Below are 20,086 nucleotides of genomic sequence, written 5' to 3' on the forward strand. Positions count from 1 at the left end.
TGGAAATCACCGCCTTGGGACCATCCTACGGAAGTGTGTCCTCGGAGGCCGCAGAGGGCTGGGTGAAGACCAAGCTCCCTCGGGAGCTACAGCAGGGATCCAACTCCTCCAACTCTGGCCCTGAGGCTAAGTACAGGAACAGGAAGCTCTGTGCCGGCTCGGCCACCCCCTCGTGCGTCTGCCCAGCCTGGCACTGCACCCATACACTTGCCACCCACCCAATGCAAACAGGCCCCTCCACAGCAGCATCCAACAAGAGGCGGGGAGGTACTTGGGCACAGGGACGTCTTCCCACTCCCCACAAGGGGGCTGCGCTGCTCACCGTGCACAGAACTGTCCCTGTGACAGGGATCTGGGGAGAAGGAAAGGAAGAGGAAGAAGGCGCAGCTGAAGAAAGGGAAAGGGACCAGCAAGTGAAGGAAGCAGGAAAGAAGGACGCGTTGGGCTGGGCGCAGCAGCATCACCCGCGACTTGGTCTCCTCTCAGGACCACCTTCCTTGGCTACGGCCCGGGCCCCAACCTGAGACTCAGGCAGCTCAGATTTTGCACTTAACGCCCTAGAAAATGACCCCCCAGGACGATGGATGAAGGGTCGCCAGGAACATGGTGTGTTCTGCAGGGAGCACAGATGTGCAGGGTGCGCTCCCCCAGGAAGTTCCCTGCATCAGCTTGCACGGCACCAGAGCTGCCCAACCTTGGGTTGTACTCTCCTTCTCTCCTGCACAGTCACCACTGGTCTGAACTCCCTGTCACTCCCTCCTCCTACCCACATGCTCAGTTTTAGGGGCACTAGGATATGGGAGCCATGAGCTGAGAGCCACTGGCAGGGGCTGTGTCAGCCCCACCCCCGACCGTCACTTCTGCAAATACACGCCTAAAATGGCATTTTTGTTTTTCGTTCTCATTGCACATAGACTTTAGCTTTTCAGAGCAGTTCTAGGTTCAAAGCACATTTGAGAGGAAGGTGGAGATTTCCACACATTCCCTCCCCACAGCAGCCATGCATCCCCTCTGTCAATGTCCCCCACTGAGTGGCACGTTGGTCACCGTCACTGAACCACCTTAACAGGCATGATTCCAGTGAGTGCAAGTCCCATTAGGGCTCACTCTGGGGACATCCTGTGGGTTTGGGCGAATGCGTGATGACAAGCAGCACCATGGAGGGTCACATCCCCCTGCCCCAGTCCTCTGGGCTGCCTGCCCCTCCCTCCCCCACCAACCCTCCACAGCCCCTGCTGTTTCCTGTGTCACAGCGTTGCTTTCCCAGCATGTCCTACAGTTGGAGCAGAGCAGGGTGTGGCCTCTCCAGGCTGACCTCACTCACTCAGTGACACACTGGAAGTCCTTCCTTAACTTTCCAGGACTACATAGCTCACTTGCTCTCAGCACTGATGTCCCAGTGTCGGATGTCCCACCTGTATTCATCCACTCACCTACCGAGGGACGCCTGGGTGCTTCAGAATGACGTTTACCAACACGGGTCTGTCCTGGCACCCCGAGACCTCAGGAGCAGAGACTCCCTGCGTTCCCACACCCAGCCCCTGCCGCGGCTCCCTGGCTCCCTTCAGGACCTCAGTTCCACAGGCTCCATTGTGCTGGTCTGCATGTGTCCCCAGTGTGCCTCGGCCCAGGTGGACAGGGCTTGGTCTGGCTCGCGCACCTGGCATGCCATGCTGATTCTGTGGCTCTCGGCACATAAAGCTGCCGACACATACCGTGGAACATGGGACAAGTATTTAAACAGCCACAGACAACGGGGGACAACAGCAGCCTGGAGACCTCCAATGCAGCATGCTGAGGAAAGGTCAGACTCATTCAGAGTGATTCACAGAGCTATTTCATAGTATATAATATAGGGGAAATCTACTTTAGAGTACATACATACTTGTATATATAAATACATATATATATATATATATTGTATATATATTCATACAGTTATATAATGTATTTCTGGTATAACAAAAAAATATGAGGGGGCTGGGATTTAGCTTGGCTGGTAGAGTGCTTGCCTCTCATGTACAAGGCCCTGAGTTCAATCCCCAGCACCATAAAAAAAGGGGGGGGGGGGACTTCCCGCATTCTATTTTCATAAAACTATACTCATATTTATTTGTTACCATATTTTATCACATGTAACATGCATTCTAACTTCCAAGTTGTTAAAATAATAAAATAAAAAGACCCATAAGACACCATCATTTTTATTAGCTTTCTGTTTCTGTGACAAGTGTTTGAGATAAGTCAACTTAAAAAGAGGAAAGGTTATTTTGCCTTACAGTTGCGGACTTGTCAGTCCACGATCAGCTGGCCTGTTGTTTTCACCATACAGTGGCCCAATACATCGTGGTGGGGGTGCATGGCACAGGAGACCTGTCCTCCTGGTGGCAGCCAGAAAGCAGAGAGTAACAAGAAGGGACTGGGATCCCAGCATCCCCTTCAAGGTCACGCTTCTGTGACGTAACTTCCTCCTAGTAAGCCTCACCCATTAGAGATTCCCCCCCCACCTCCAATTGTACCAAGTGAGGGCCAAGGCTTTAATCCAGGGGCTTTGGGGGCACTCCAGATCTAAAGGACAATACTATCAATATTGCAAGAGTCGTCAGTTTTAAAATCTTGCTGCATTCTCCAACCTGTATGGCCAGCCACCCGACACTCAGTGGTATCAAACAACCACAGCTCATGTGCCCCCAGATTTCATGTGTCAGAGTCTGCACAGGACACCGGAGGGCTGGTGTCTGCTCCACAATGCCTGAGGCCTTAGTCAGGACGACTTGAGATTCTGCAGGCCACTCCAACCGCCAGGCTGGGCAGACTCAAAGGCTGAACTCAGCTACATCTATTGATTGATCACCTGCAGGTGTCCTCCGTATGTGGCTTGGGCTTCTCAACATGGCAGACGGGTCACAAGAGGGATCATTCCAACAGAAAGTGTGAGCCAGTCACAGTGGCAGGGGTTGGGGAGGCAGAGATGAGTCGATGGCACCCAGAGGACTTGGGGGCAGCGGAACTGTTCTGTGTGGCATTGCCATGGGAACACAAGTCATGACACATTTGTCCAAACCCACAGAATGACAAGATCGGCACAGTCTTGGTGGCTCGAACAGCAGAAATTTATTTCCCGTGGTTCTAGAGGCTGAAGACCAAAGAGCAAGAAGAGTAGGTGTCTATGGAGGCCCTCTTCCTGGTTTGAGACGATGTCTCTGGTTGTATCCTCACATGGTGAAGATGGAGGGACAGACAGAGGACAGGGACTCTCTGGCCTTCACTTAGAGCACACAGATGCCATCACAAGGCTCCACTCCCACCACCTGGCCCCCAGCAAAGCCCTCGCCTCTCTCTGTTTGCATGAGGTGTTCAGGTTTGTCATATGAATTCTGGGAATGGGGACATTCAGTTGGAAGCAGACAGAGCTACCGGCCATTTCTACAGCGTCACTCTGCCACCTCTACTGGTGACAAGTCAGTCCCTGAGGCCAGCCTGGCTCCAAGGCCTGGGCGAGGTAGCTAGACCCATGCTTTGGAGGGGTGGGGAGAGGAACAGGTCCCGGTGCAGAGCACGTGGAACGAGTTATCTCAATATTGAGATAACTGTGTGGTCATTCCTGGAAAATTCAGGCCACCGAGATGTTTAATTATGAAGGGATGCAGAGTACAAAGCGATTTAAATTGTGGCTTTCCACCACGGCTATTTCCAAACAGCATGTATGTGTGTGCATGTGCTCATGTATTCACTTATATATAGTTATTTATTTATAATGCTTTTAAAACCCGTGGTGACAGATGCTCTTACTGTGCCCTAAATGTCTGTTTGGGCTGCCACATTTCCTGCTCCCTGACAATTACTCTGGGCTGCATAACCATTTCTGGTCATCGGCCATGAGCAGTAGTGACTGTGGATTCCAGGTTGGCGCCTTCGAGACCAGCTGGGCAAGACCTCAGTCCTCTCTTCTGCTGCTGCAGTTGTGGAGGGGCTGTCCTGCTCCAAGCTTGCAGCTGCGAGTCACCAAACTGCAATTCGGAACGTGCCCCCCCCCACCTCACCACCTTGCCATTTGGTATGAGGTATGCTATGTGAGCAGGACTTAGCTTCATGGTGTCACACCTGTGCAACCTGAGGATTCATCTATTACTGCAGCAGAGCATCATGTTATCATAAGAATACAGATGCTGTGCAAGGTGTGGTGCTGCTGAAATAAAAACCAAAAAATAAAAATTATATGTATATATGGCATGGACTTAATCAGCAGTCGAGCAGCATCTGGCAAGAGGACGGACTGCAGAAGCTAAACGGTGCACGGCAGAATGGTAGTGAGTGCTGGTCACTAGTTGGCATCAGAAAGGTACAATGGGACAGATGGTGGGCAGGTGAGCTTTGAGTGGTCTGCAGATGCTGATGAATGAGAACAAGAGTGCAGAATCCAGGGCCTTTGCAGTGTTGGGCAACCCCATTGTTTCTAGATCTCAAAGAGTAACACACAGCACTTTGAGAGACGTTGAGCAATGAAAATGCAAGAAAACCTCCCAGTAGCCCCCATTAGGAAAGGGCAGACTGTGGAGGCAACACGCGCAGGAGCAGACGGCAGTGAGCACAGGCCTTGGCGAGACTCCCTTGTGGCCCTCAGCAAGGCCTCATCCTGGCCTCGTCCTGGCCCCCAGAGCAGGTTCAGCCAGGACTCCAGGTGGCTTGTTTCAGCAAGAGTCCTGCTAAGCCACGTCAGTGACAGTCACCTCTCTTAGTCTCTGGTCAGCCTCCTCTTCCTCACCCTGAGACCTCATCAGTTCTTAGTAATTTTCCAGGCCCTGGCACCCGCCGTGCTGATCATTGGCTGTAAGGCCCAGCTGTCCTTGCCGATTTCCGAGGTGACTTCACTCTCTGTCCCTTCTTGCAACAGTCTGGACCTTTGAGTAAGGTGTTCACGTCCCGCCGTCTCTTCCTGAAGTACTTCTTCTATAACAGCTGAGCATGGAAGTGAGTGAAAACAGACCAGAAACCTACTGAGCTTTTACAGGAACTGACCTGCGGAATGCCCTGTGAACTTGGCCTGAGAAAGCATACGGAGATTTAAAACTTGAGGCTCTAACATTTTGGAGGCAGAGAGTGGGCTGACAAAGCCACACTCCCCTCACTGTGGAAATATTCCCCGAAGCCCACATCTGATTTAGCCAAATGGAACAGAGTCGATAAGGTCTTCCCAGAAAGTAGACGTGGGAACTGGAACAAGAGATGTTCTCACAGAGACCAGCATCCAGAGCTAATGAAGTAACAGTCCCTCCTCCAGAGCAGGGTTTCAGAATCCGCGTGAACCTTGACTTCCACGTACCTCTCAGCAGCTTCCTGAATGGCTACTGATGCTCACTGGTGGCGGCTCCATCTCTGGTTCTTTGGAGTGTGGACAACCCCCTTTGCAGTCCCAGGAGTGGTCTAACAGGAGTCATGTCTTCCCCTGAGTCAAGGCCACTGTGCATCCTACAGAGCCTGGACTTGTGGGCTCCGTTCAGCTGCTGGACAGGACTTGAGGACATCTCTCCTGGGCAGGCCCAAGTGTTATTCTGTGATCAGCCACAACGGAGCTGCTCCAGCGAAGGCCTTCAGCAGGAAACACGGGACACACAATGAAAAGACTCGATTGACAGGAACCAAGTCCTGGTGAGATCTAAAGACATCAACACACACACACACACACACACACACACAAACCCACCAGGGATGGGTTCAAGAATTCTTAGCAACACTAGGAAACCATGGCCCTAGCTAAGGCTGGAGGGGATCTCAGGAGAAGACTGTATCTCCAGAAGAGAGGAACGCAGGAGACCTGGGGTCAAGACATGGCATGGTGGAGGACAGGCTAGGAGAGACAATACCAGCTCTGGGACTTCCCTGGCACTTCCTGTTAGTCTCACAGAAGCCAAACAGCTGAGCACACACATGCAGTCTATGTGCCATATTCCCTGTTCTCGTTTGGACCATGGGCTGGGAGCAGAGTGAGGTGTGACACTGCTGAGCAGAGCACTCCACAGCAGGTACAGACCCCCTTAGCTGCTGTAAATGAGAAGGGTGCAGACCCAGGAGGCTGGAGTCTGCGCCAGACTCGTTGCCTGCGTCACTATCTGGAGCAGAACCTGCACTGTGCCCTGCGTCTAACTGTCGCAGGAAAAAGCTGTTGCTACAGTAAGTCTTTGAGACTTCTGAGTTAATTTGTTACTGTAATACTTAGCTAAATGCATGCTTGTTTATATCTTCATATTTTATTTATATACGTAACTTTAAAAGTCGATGATATTATAAATGTACTCATACTCATTATTAGTTTTTTTCCAAATGTCATCATGCTACCAAATGGCTTGAGCGTGTGTGGCACACGTGCATGTTTGTTGGGACGCAGTGGGGAGCACCGTGGGTTTGCAGGGCACCTGGAGTGAGCTTCCACTGGTCCCTGTGACTACTGGAGATCAATACTGCAATAGTCCCCACAGGGACTGGCTATCACAGAGAAGAAGGGCAAGAACAACATACTGAGATCTTTGAAAAATATCACATCCATGTATATTTTATTGTAATAAATTTTTACAGGTATTCTTCTTTATTATTAGTTATTGCTGTTGATCTCTTCATGTGCATGTTTTATAAATTGAACTTTATCATGGGTACGTCTGTGAAAGCATGCGTACGTGGTGTTCAGGACTCTCCAGGGCTTCAGGTATCTTCTGGGGGGATGGAACATATCCCCTGCATATAAGAGAGAACTGATGTTTTCAAGTACTATGGTCACCAAAAAAATGTGCAAATTAAGTAATGAAAAGGAATAATTAAAAGCCATCACCCATATCTTATTTTATCTTCCTCTGCAGTTAATGTGTGTCCCCCACAGCCCTCCAATGGAGAGGCTCTCTCCCCTGAGAGCTTTGATACGAGGGTTCCCCATCTTTGACTTTCCTCCTTCTGGACCCGTTGATCGGTCAACATTCTTGTTGAACATTCTTGTTTGGCAGACAGCCCCCTGGAGAATGGGCATCCAGTGGTGAGTCAAATCCACTGGGAGTGCTGTTCCTGAGGAGGCTGAGCCAGCAATGGAGAAAACCTGAATCAAATGTCCACATGAAGGTCACCACACAAGGAGGACCATGCTTCTGTGAAGCTGCACGGGGAGGTAAGAGAGTGCACAAAGTTGTATAGGGCATGATCAGTTGTCCTAACTGGAAATGAGAGTCCTGACTCTGACCATTTCTCTGGCTTCCAATGTGATTGAATATTTGTCTCAGATTTTTCCATTTTTAACAAAGTATCTTTACCATTTGCACAAAATTATGGTAAAGTAGGTAAAGCAGCGCTCCTTCTGGTAGTTTCAGCTACCGGCAGGATATAAGATTTGCATGACCTTCTTTCCAAGGGCAGCGTGCGGAAGAGCATTGCTAATAAAAATGCTCAGACACAAGCAGCTGGGAGCCGCTGAGTCCCCCTTCCCTCCAGCCGTAATGAGAAGAGTTTTACAACCGGCTGCCCCTGCCATCTACTGATTTACAAGCCAATTTTGTCCTGATACTTGCCGAGCCTGAAAGATGCACGGTGCCACCAGGCTACCTTCAGCAAGGTTAGTGGTAAACAAGAGAGATCCTGGGTTGTGGTGCAGGAAATCAAGGCAGAATCGTATCAGCTGGAGGTCTGCAGGCTCTTATTCCTACAGCTTGTTAATATATTACCCTGTAAAAAACATGATTATTTGTTTATTTGACATTGCTTTTATTAAACACCTGCAGCAGTAATGAGCTAAAATGTGAGAGTGCATGCTTAATTAAAAATTACTTGTATTTGTCAAGAATGTTGGTGATTTTAATATGTAATGTGTACAAAACATCTGTCAGTATTTATCATGCTCTGTGCTTGTGCACAACATGGTGACATCACAGAGCACACAAAAATCAAAAGACACAGAGCTGCTTGGGAAGAAGTATCAGTAACCTGATGAGTGGGTGCCCGAAGGTGACAATACAGTGCCAGCAGTTGCTGAAGGGGAAATCACTTTCATACCAAGTAGCTTGACCTTAAACCAAATGACTGTTTTCTAAATTAATGTTGCACATTTTCAATTCCAAGTTTTCTTGCACGTGCACAAAAAGTGAAGAAATACATATTAATAAATTGGTTTCATGACCGAAAATCTTTGTAACAGATGATGTAGTTTTAGATCACATCATGAGGCACTTTAAACAAAAAACTAGTTAATTATAATAGTTGAATACTGATGTGTTAATAAGTTCAAAGAAAAGCTTTTTGGAATGTTTTGTTTTACTTTGTTTTAATGGAGGTGAAACATTCTTGCCGATTTTTCTTGTATATTTGGTTAAAGATTCAACATTGAACACAGAATTATTTACTTTGTGTAATGATGTGTACAATAGTTTTGGTGGAGCAAAATATCTTTATAAAGGCACATTATTTTTTACCAAATTTAAAATCTGTAAACCAGAATCACATTGGGAAAGAAATTATGACTATGGTGTATCCATAATTCATGACTGCATTCGAACCAGCTGAGGGACCCTATGAGCCAAAACCAGAACTTATTTCTGGATGCACACACACTCTTAACATATGCACAGGCACAGAATAACTAAACAATGCTTTTTAGACTAAAGATGGTGACAAATACAGAGCAGGGTTTGAGGAACCAAGGATGCTAGCTGGAAAGACAAATAGCCTTGACCTCTACGTTGCGCTCTACAGAACAATTAATCCAGGATGGCGGGAGACCTACCTGACAGAAGTTAAGTGGAAGCTTTCCTCTTCATCATAACTTATAACTTGAAAGCATTGTCCAGAAAAGAACAACTCAACAACAAAAACTGCCATGAACCAGCAAGACCATAAACTCTTCAGAGGGCACATTGAGCAGGCAGGAAGGCAGAAGCCACAGACCGGGAGAGTGCTCACAACCCACGGACAGTGACTGACCGGGACATGTCTATGGCGTGTATTTTTAAAAATTCTAACCAGTCAATAATAAAAACAAGCCAGCATTTGAAAGGAGGGGGAAAATTTGAAGGGGAGCTCACAAATGAAAATGTGTGCTGGCCAATAAACTCATGGAAAGGCACTCAAGTTAGTCGCCGTGGAGACTCACTAAAGTGACCGGGACACCGCACTTCATGCTCCAGTGGCCGTCGTGAGCAGGGTTGGCAATGTCCCCTTACCAAGGACTGAGAACACTGATGGCTGACACGTGGCTGGTGGTGATGCAAGGCAGTTGGACCATGAGGAAGGATTCTGGGGGTTTCTGAGGAGGAGTATTTTGCCCCGAAACTCAGCCACTCCACTATGAGGCCTGTGTCTGAAAGCAGGGGAGAGTGGCCAGAACACGACCTCTAGAATGATATTCATAGCACTTTCATTCATTCTATCCCCAAACTGGAAGCCTGCCGGCACCTACCCCTAGGAGAGGGTCTAAAGCAGCGTGTTAAGCAGAGAAAGGAGATATGTAGAGCACAGTAGCCGCCTGTGATCCCACCCACTGACCTTCAGTAGCAGGCCAGGCCAACCATGGTGACAGAGGTCAGAACAGTGAGCCTCTCTGGGCAAGGGGCAGGACTGGCTGGAGGGCAGCTCAGGGACCTTTCTGAGATGAGGGACTGCTCCGTGTCTGCAGGGGACGTCGGTCACACAGAGGCCTGCACCTTTCCCAGTCTCAACCCAGTGTATGCCTGGGCTGCGCATGTCCTGTCAGTTAAACCTCCACACAAAAGCAAAAGCAATTAACCAATTTGATGCACGACACTTCTTCATTTCTTCATTGTTGCTCTAATAAATTATCACAGTTAGTGGCTTAAAACAAGGGACATCCATTCTCTTACACTCTGGAGTCAGAGGTCCAAAATGGCTCCCCCTGGCTGAAAGCACACACATCAGGTGGCCCTCCTTGCTGGAAGCCAGGGGAGGCCCGCGGACTCACTGTTGTCCTCTACTTTTTGGCTCCTGGCCCCCTCCATCTTCAAGGCTGGTGGGGGCAGGTGGCGTGTCTCTCACAGTGTGACTCTTTCTCTGCGTCTCCTGTCTGCTGGAAAGACAACACAAAGACACCAGGGAAACAGAGTAGGCACCCCACCTGAAGGTCAGCGGATCGAGGACCTTCATTCCTCCGCCCTGACACACGGCATCTTCATGGTTGCAGGGATGAGGGAGGACACTCTTGAGGCCATTATCCTGCCCACGCTGTGGGAAAAGGTCAAGTAGGGGACACACATGCGGGAGTCTCACTGGGAAGGCAGAGGCTGGGAGAGATGGCAACATACTCTGTCTCTATCTGGGCTGTGGCTACAAGGGCATATTAATTTTTTAAATCAAGATCAGGCTGTGCATATAAAATTTATGTACCCTACATACAACGTGTATCAGTAAGAATATTTTTGGAGGAGATTTATGCTTTTAATCACCATGTTTGTAAATCATTCAGCACATCCTGAATAGAGAATGGACGTTTGAACTCATTTGCCCAAAACTGGAAATTTCCAAACTTAGGTTATCAGTGATGCAGGAAAAGAAGACCTCGGCTTCCAGAACTTTCTAGCAAATTTCAAGTTTGTATAACAAAGCTAGGAAGTAGCAAGAACATGAAATTTACTCTTAAAGAGCAATTATACAACTAAATATTTTTTTAAAAGATGAGAACTTATAGGATGCTGAAATATAATTCTGAAACTTCATGTCTCAGGTTTCATGAAGCATTTTTGGAAGGATTTGAACTCAACAGCCAAAGGTGTATGTATTTGGCACCAGAATGAGATGACATGGAGGAGACCTGTGATTTTCAACATCAAAACTTAGTGGAACCATTTTGAACATTCATAAACAGAGACAATTTATATAATAGGTTTTATCTTGCAAAAAATGTTTAAGAAAGAATAATGCTTTGGAGATAAAAGTCAGCAAATTGGAAGATACTTGGCCTGAAACATTTCTGTATTTCAATATAAAAATTAGCATCAAGAAGCCCCTTCTTTGCTGAGAAACTTGCTATTAGTGTACCAGGTACATCAGTACCTGTTGGAAGAATACTCTCAACTTAAAATGCCATAGTTATATAGCTGAGTCTTAAATTAATGACCTCATTAATTTCACATTTATTCATCATAAAGTTCAACTTTATGAAATATTACAGCTAATTTTTTAAAAATATCACAAAAACTAAGACCTTTTTATTAAAAATACATTCTGAAGAAAAATACCAGTGACTTAATAGTAGAAAAAATATGCTAACTAGCTGATAAATTTTCTAAATATGTACCCATAATGATTATTCTGCTTATTTTAATGTTGAATTAACAATGGAAATTAAATGTTGCTTTAATGTATATGTTATTCTCATATATTAGGCAGTTTTTAAAGTAGAATAATTTTAGAGCTCTATCAACACCTGAAACCTATTTGTCATTAAGAAAATAAACATTTCAAAAACTGTACAAGTTCAGTTATATTTTGCTTGTACTCTCCAAACTGTCCTAGCTTGGATGACAGTTGTGGTCAAGTTACTTGGCGGCCATCTGACGGGCGCTATTGTTTGCTTCTAAGAACAAAGACAAAACCAGTCAAGAGTTTAAGGCAGGGTTGATACGCTCAAATGCACAATTTACAATTATCTCTCAAATCACACTTGGAAAAGAGACAAGGATCAGGTGAGACCTCTCGGCTGAGAGCTGGGGAATCCCATGAGGCCCATCCACATGGAGGGCTGGGGGCCCAGGAGGCTGCTCCGAGGTGCAGATTATTGGCACGGAACCCAGGGATGAGCATGGGCACCTGCAGTCACCACTGTGAGGCGGGGGTGGGGAAGGGAGGACATAGCTGTGAAATGGTGTAGGTGGAAGCAACAGTTCCACTGTGGGTTCCTGAAGCTGGGCCTGTCATTCAGAGGTGCCCTGGGTGGGACGTCTGTCAGACCTCGAGTGCAGGTCATGGCCGGAAGTGGAGCAGCTCCCTCTGCCAACTGGTCTGTCTCCCAGCTGCACCCCCGTCACATTCTGGAAGGCAGCTCTGAGCACTGTGTCGTGGCGCCCACCTGTCTCTGGGGCTGCTGGCCACAGGTGTGCCATTGTGTGTCCCCCTCAGGCCTGAGGTCCTGTGTTTCTCAAGCGCAGACATCATGTCAACTAGTGGCCACTCTTTTCTATTAAAGAGGTGGTAGGAGAAGCCATTGACAGGTGGAGCTCCACCCAGGTGGAGCCGTGCCTCCTGGCTCCTTGGCTGGGGAGGGCACGCAGACAGGACCTCCTAGGTGGGACTAATGGCACCAGGACTTATATGGGCTCTGACAGTCTGGAAGGAATGCCAGGCACAGTCAAGACTTCAACAGCCCAAGGAGCAGGATCGTCTCCAGCCTGCCAGTGTCCCAGCTCTGCCTGCTGTGGCTCTGGGAGGGGAGGGGGCAAGCAGGGGCCAGGCAGGTGCTCCAGAGGTCTACCTCCTTCCTAGATGATAGCCCAGCACCAAGGCAGGACAGCCAATTAAGGGCATTTATAGATTCTGGTCAATAGGACTTCTGGTTCTTCATCACGAGCCTGGCTTTTGCACAAGGAAAGGTGTCTGGCTGGTTATAATTCAGAACAATCATTTTCTAATCACATTTGAAGCCAGCAATTTACCAAATTGCCTTTAAACAAAATTCTGTGCACATAAAAAATGGAGGAAAGAAATGATGAATTACCCTCACAAAGGAAAACAACTGAATTCCCAAAATAGCCCTCGCTGTAAAAGCTTGTCTCTCTCTGGGCTTCATCTGCTGATTCATTCTCTTTCCAAGGTCTGTTCTTCCTGTACATTTTGATGGGAGGAAAATAGAGCCCAGTTTTCTAAGGCAAAGATGATAATTTAGTAAATATCGTTTCCCGAAGCTCAGCAGTATAAATCCTATTTATCAATCACAAGCAATCAAAAACTTGCACATTTTCAGAGGATCGTGCTCCCAACCCTAAAACTCTGTCTAGCTTTTTAGAGCAAAATTACCAATCATCACGAAGAATGATCTGGCCAGAACGTAAGGAGGAGTTTATTCCAAAGACAGCAATCAGGGAAGCACTGGGAAAACTGTAAAACTACCCAAATGAAAGGCATTAGTGTCGCTCTGGTGGTGCTGGAGATGTGCGAGCACAGCCTTCCTGCAAAAGGCCTGAGAACACCGGAAGAAGTCACGCGTGGTGTAGCGCCGTGTGCGCGCAGCGCTCTGTAAAGGTTCAGCTGTGTGCACTTAAGATCCACTGAAGGAGCCACAGGAAAGGCTGGGCTCTCAGGACCCTGCAGCAGTAGCTCTGGCTGGTGGGAGGGGAGAAACCCCTGTGAGGTCCTCATCTGCCTGCCCAGGGAGTCCAGGAGGCTGCTGATCCTGGAGAACTGGACGGTCAGCACTGAGTTTCCTGGACAAGGTGGCCCCTGCTGCCACATCAGCCCCAGGTGCACACTAGGAGAGCCTGGGATAGCCACATGCCTGGGATGCGACCTCCAAGATGGGCAGCACAGAGGGGCCCCCTCAGGGATTCCTGGCATGACCGCGGACACCTGGTGAGATTGTGCTGAATCTCAGGTGGAATTCCCCACCTGTCTCCAGATGTCACTGAGGACTGAGAGCTCTGGTTGATAAAAGGAACCCAGACAAACAAACACTTGGCGAGAAGAAACCCTCAGAACCCCCCAGGGCAGCAACACCTCTCGACATCTGCATACACCTTCTGTGGGTCCCTCTCCTTGGACCAGGCTTCTCAGCCCAGGGAGAGGACTGCACCCCTCCCCCATCTACCCAAATGCCATCATTGGTCACCCCACTGACACAGAGCTAGCGGGAAAACTAAGGGATTAGAAGGCCTCGTGCCTAAAGTAAAATCTGATTCAAGGAAACTTCACGTTAACTGGGTAATTAGAATGCTCGTTGGAATATGCAATAGTGGTTTTCTGTATATATATCCTGTGTGTGTGTGTGTGTGTGTGTGATGATTGTCTAAATCTCAGATGCCCTGATCAAGTCCATTGTTTTTCCATAGTGTGAAAAGACATCAAAGGTTTTGGTGCCATAAGAATTGAAAATGGGCTCCTATACATAGATTGGGCTCATTCTAAGCAGAACTGAGCTCAGTACAGGTTCACTGAGAGGGAGCCCTGGGGGATGTCAAGGAAGGTGATGAGGAGAGGTGTGGACTTTCCCGGCCACACTTCTCCAGGGCCTGAGGACACCATACCTAGCTGCAGGTGCAGTCAGGGGCCCTTCTGATGCCGCTCCTGTCTCGTGTCTCGGCTGCTTTCAGGATCAAGCCGCCGTCCACAGCAGTATGTGGAGAGATGAAATAAACCTGCCCACACTCCGGTTGCTGTTGCTGACCCCAGCCAGTCATGGCCATCTGAGTGGCGAATGTGGCATCTAAGCTCAGCACAAGGTGGCTGGACTCAGAAACAACACCTGTGCACTTCAAACGAGGACCCCAAGTGGAACGCCCTGTCTTCTTCCTCCAGCCTCAGCCCAACATGGGCCAGAGGTGCAGCCTTGGCTAGATGGCAGGAGTACCATTCTCCTTCCCGTAACCTTCCAAATGTGCAAACAGCACCTATTTCTAACAGAACACCACCACAGAAAGAACGCACATCTCAAGGCCCTCAGAGCACCCAGCCATCGCCCGGAGCTCAGAGTCCTGGAATGGCACAGGGCTGGCACCTTTCTTGAATCAGAGATGGAGCAGAGGTGGTGGCCGGGAAGGAGGGCTTCGGGTGGTGTAAGGAGCCTGGTCAAATGTCTATCTGCCACACGGCAAGCTGATGGGCGGAAATCACCACGGACACTGGAAGACACGAGTGTGGCACCAGTGGACACTCCTGGAGCCCCTGTGGCTGACCCTCAGGGCAGCCTCTCCTGCAGCAGAGGCAGGGACATCCTTAGGTCACTCCAGTGGACACTCCTGGAGCCCCTGTGGCTGACTCCCAGGACAGCTGCTCCTGCAGCAGAGGCAGGGACATCCTTAGGTCACTCCAAGGACACTCCTGGAGCCCCTGTGGCTGACTCCCAGGACAGCTGCTCCTGCAGCAGAGGCAGGGACATCCTTAGGTCTTCCTTGGCACTGCAGCTGCATACCTATTCAGAACCCTCTCCACACCTTGACGTTTATTTCACAGTGGGTTTTTTTGTTTGTTTGTTTTTATCTTGAAACTCTAGTCAAGGCAATTAGACAGAAGAAAGATATTAAAGAAATACAAATAGGAAAAGAAGAGCTCAGACTATCCCTATTTGCAAACAATATGATTCTATATTTAGTAGACCCAAAAACTCCACCAGAAAACTTCTAGAACTTATAAATGAATTCAGCAAAGTAGCAGGATATAAAATTAGCACCCACAAATCGATTGCATTCCATTACATCAGAGATGAATCAACTGAACGAGAAATTAGAAAAACTACCCCATTCACAATAGCCTCGAAAAAATAAAATACTTGGGAATCAATCTAACAAAAGAGGTGAAAGACCTCCACAATGAAAACCACAGAACACTAAAGAAAGAAATTGAAGAAGACCCTAGAAGATGGAAAGATCTCCCATGTTCTTGCATAAGCAGAATAAATATTGTCAAAATGGCCGTACTGCTAAAAGTATTATATAGATTTAATGCAATTCCTATTAAAATTCCAATGATGGTCTTCACAGAAATAGCAAAACAGTCATGAAATTCATTTGGAAAAATAAGAGGTCCAGAATAGCTAAAGCAATTGTTAGCAAGAAAGGTGAAGCAGGAGGCATCACAATACCAGAATTTAAACTATACTAGAGAGCTATAGTAACAAAAACAGCATGGTATTGGCACCAAAATAGACTTATAGACCAATGGTACAGAATAGAGGACAGAGACAAACCCACATAAATACAGTTACCTCATAAAAGGGTTCTTAAAAAACAAAACCAATAAAATAGCAGCCTTTTAATGAGTGTGATTACTTGAGTACAGCATATGTGTGTGAATGTGAAGGATTCCATTTTAGTCCTGAAAGATGAAAGAGCACACCCATTGTTAGTGAAAGAAAACTTTTAAAAAACAGAACCATGAATGTTTTTCCTTTTTTCTGATTTTTAAATTACCTTAGTTCTTATTACAAAATAGTGCACATGTACACTGTATACATTTTTGCACAAAAAGACAGGAAAGAGGATGTCCAGTTAAAGGTCTGTAACTCAGCTAACTACTGTTACAGTATCTATGTTCCATTCATTTTCTTACAATTTTTGCAAATATTAAATCAGAGTTTACCTGCTATTTGGTAAACTTAATTACTTTATATGGAGAAAATATGTTTTCCATGTCATTCTGTGGTCTTTGAATTAAAAAAAAATATTTAGCCAAAGATATCTGACTAAAATTGATTTGAAATCAACGTAAAAATGGGTTAAAAATTAGCTTGGAAGAAGACGCATCATCATAAGTCAACCTGTACATGGGAGAAATATTGGATTCATCAGCTCTGGTATTTTGATTCTCACTCAGGCTAGGAAGCTAGAATTAAGAGTGCTTCCTACTTTGCCGTAACAGATACATCAATTCCTGCTGTGTTTCCAAGCTTTAACATCTGCTAAGGCAGAGAGAGTCCTCACAAGGACATTGTCCGTCCTGGTGCATGAGAAGTTTCAGACACACGGGTTCTCGGTCAACGCTTGCCGAGCAAGCTCACCAACCACACCCAGGGAGCAAACACACCAGACCCCCGTGTCCAAGCTGTGGATCTGATCAGTCCTTCGACAATGAACCTCATCTCGGCCTCAGGAAAGCAAGGAAGCTGGTGAAGAATCCAGCTTTGTGAATTCTTTGAAGGTTCTTTGAATACTTTGGATGTCTTTCTTTCTTTCTTTCTTTTTGTATTTTAAAGTTTTTACTATGACATAATTTCAGACTTACATAAGAGTTGCAAAATTGCTACAAAGAATTCCCGTACACTTTTCACCTAGATTGCCCAAACGTTTTATCATTCTTTCAGATATACAGTCCCTTTGCTTCTACGTACCCCAATGTATTCATCCTAACCACAATAAAGTTATCAAAAGCAGAATATTAATAGTGACAGACCTTACTTAAATTCTCTAATTGTCCTACTTGTGTCCTTCATATTTGATTTTGGACTTGACAGAGGGGAGTGAAGGATCAGCCCGTGCTTCATAGTGTGACTCGAGGCAGAGTAAACAGTGTCACCACTCACGATGCAGCAGAGTCCTCAACAGCAGGGAGGGCATCTGGGGCCTTTGTGGAGGTGGGCAGTGCTGGAACAGGAGACTCTGCCCTCGTCCAAGGCCAGCAGCTGTGTCCACCTCAGCTGTGACTGGGTGTCGTTTGGCAAAGCCCCCCTTGACAAATGACGTGAGGCTGGATTTGGTCAAGATGCAGACGTTCCCGGCTGCATCTGCACTTTCCCAGCAGGCCTGAGGGTTGGGGCTCACGGGTGCGATGGCAGATGCCCTCCATGGGCTGCCTCCGGGTGCCCGGGTGTTCCAGGGACTGCCTCGCCCACTCGTGAAGCAAGCCTTCAGTGGCTGCTACAGCCAGAATCGCACAGATCCTGCTTCCTCGATTCTTCAGACCAGCCACGGAGATAGACAGGAAAGCGCAGGATCCCAGCCAGGGCAGGATGCACAGTGAAGCTGTTCAGCTGGACAGGCAGGTGGGGCCAGGGCCGGGGCTGGGGCTGCCGAAGTGAGACTTCCCGCAGAGCTGTGACCACCGCGTTTGAAGATCAGTTTTTTTTTAATTGCTTTTATTTTTTATACATGACAGTGAAATGCATCACAATTCTTATTACACATATAGAACACAATTTTTCATATCTCTGTATATAAATTATGTTCACACCAATTTATGTCTTCATACATGTACTTTGGATAATGATGTCACATTCACCATCCTTGCTAACCCCTGCCCCCTCCCACCCCTCTGCCCTATCCAGAGTTCATCTAACCTTCTCATGCTCCCCCTCCCTACCCCACTATGAGTCAGCCTCCTTATATCAGAGAAAACATTCAGCATTTGTTTTGGGGGTATTGGCTATAACTTCACTTAGCATCATCTTAACCAATGCCATTCATGCCATCCATTTACCTACAAATGCCATGATTTTATCCTCTTTTATTGCTGAGTGATATTCCATTGTGAATATATGCCATACTTTTTAATCCATTCATCTACTGAAGGGCATCTAGGTTGGCTCCACAGTTTAGCTATAATGAAGAGCCTTTTGGAGTGAACTAGCCCAGGGTGCAATGATAGGGTCTCGGGGGAATGAGGAGGAAGGTTGAGCCCTCCGGTTGTCAGGAGAGAAACCGAGTGGACAGCAGAATCCCCCGGGTGCCAGTGATGGGTGAGCTCACACTACCAGTTCCCTATCCCGAGCAGACTACTCTTCCTGGTGTTCATAACGTAGAAAAATTGACCCATAAGCTTCAAGTAAAAGACAGCTTTATTAGTGCAGGAATTCCTTGAAAGAGCAGTCACTTCCCAGCTAACATGTTATTAGCAAACACTTCAGGACCCTAATTATTTTCACAGCAACTTGTAGAATGCAAGTGAAAATGTCACTGTTAATGTTTCCCTACAAGAATCTGATACTGAAGACAGTTTAATTGGCCACTACATTCCTAAAATAAGATGTAAATTATATAAATAGTTAGGATCCTCCAAGTGCCTGCAAGTGCATTTTAGATGCATTTCTCACAATTAAAAGGTCTGGTTCCAGGTGAGGTCTCAAGGCGGTTTCAGACACTGACACCACAACCCAGGAAATCAGAGAGGAGCAGGAGGAAAGGCAGCTTCCGCCGGAGCAGAAGGCTCCGTGTGCTCCACAGCACGGCAGGCAAGCAGCCGTGTGTCAGTCAGAGCTAGAATCCCCTTCGATTCCTAGAACCTGGAATCCAGATCAGTTTTCTATTCTCTTTTTCATCTACAAGGGAGTGAATCACAAAACCCAGTTGGAAATGAGGAATTGGATCCTTCTCTCTGCACGTGACACTTGGCTGGTGGCAGGACGTGTTCCCCACGGGGTGGTGCCCCCAGGTGGTCTGCAGGGAGCTCTGAGACAACAGCCTCGATGACCCTGAGGGGAAGCAGCCTCCAGGGCAGAGGGCTGTCCTCCAGAGACCTCCACCCTGCAACTCCGAGGGCTCCCAGGGAAGGGATGAGCAGTCTCTGTCCCCTGGGGATAAGGGTGTCCTGGCCCTTGGTGTCTCTCATCTTCCTTCCACATGGCCACCCTACCTTGCTCCAACTGGCCCAGCCCCAAGGTGAGGGGTGGATTCTGCCCCGTGGGGCTGGTGAGAGCTGGGTGTGGATCCTGCGTAAAGTGAGTCTGAGGTAGGCACAGTCACCAGGTGGGGGCCGCAAAAGGAAGTAAAGAGCAACAAGATGAGAGGACCTGAGCTAGGCGCATCCCAGCCCCGGGGTCCCCTTGGACAGGCTCCCTGCCAATCACCTCGGCTGCCCGGGTCCCTCCTCATCTAGGACTTCTCTTAGCCTCTCCTGCACACTCAGGGACGCTGGAAACATGAATGTGCCCACATGTGTGGGTCCACGTGCCTCTTGTCTTCCTCACCCGCTGCCCTCTGCTCACAGTGCCTGAAGAGCACTCAGCAGGCCACCAGCTCCACGGTGGGCCCTCGAGAGATGCAGATCCCTCCTTCCCTTCTGGGAAAATTACAGTGTAGTAGGGAACAAGAGACCGCGGGAGAGAGCAGGGTTTAACACACAAGTGTCACGGCACAATGCAGTCGCATCCTGGGATGGAGACAGACGAACAGGAGCAGAATATGTTCATGAAATAAAAGTGAGGCTCTGCCCAGGGAAAAGGGTGCAGTGTGCATTAATGAAGGAAACTTGGAGAAGATTCCATGTGGCTGAGAACAAGCAGGATGGTGACGTACACAGGTCTTCCCCTGCCACCACACTCCAAACTTCCTGCCCCAAGCCCTTTGCCCTTGGCTATTTCTTCTGTGTGGCAGCTCCTCCCAGTGCTCCATGCCTGCCTGTCCTCAGCACCCACACCTGGGTGACACTCACACCAGCCTTCCTCAGCAGCATTCAGGTTTCCCCAGAA

The sequence above is a fragment of the Marmota monax genome, unplaced genomic scaffold (assembly GCF_021218885.2).
Source record: "Marmota monax isolate L192 unplaced genomic scaffold, Marmota_monax_Labrador192_F-V1.1 WCK01_AAM20220418_F8-fsc00082, whole genome shotgun sequence".
Classification (NCBI taxonomy): domain Eukaryota; kingdom Metazoa; phylum Chordata; class Mammalia; order Rodentia; family Sciuridae; genus Marmota; species Marmota monax.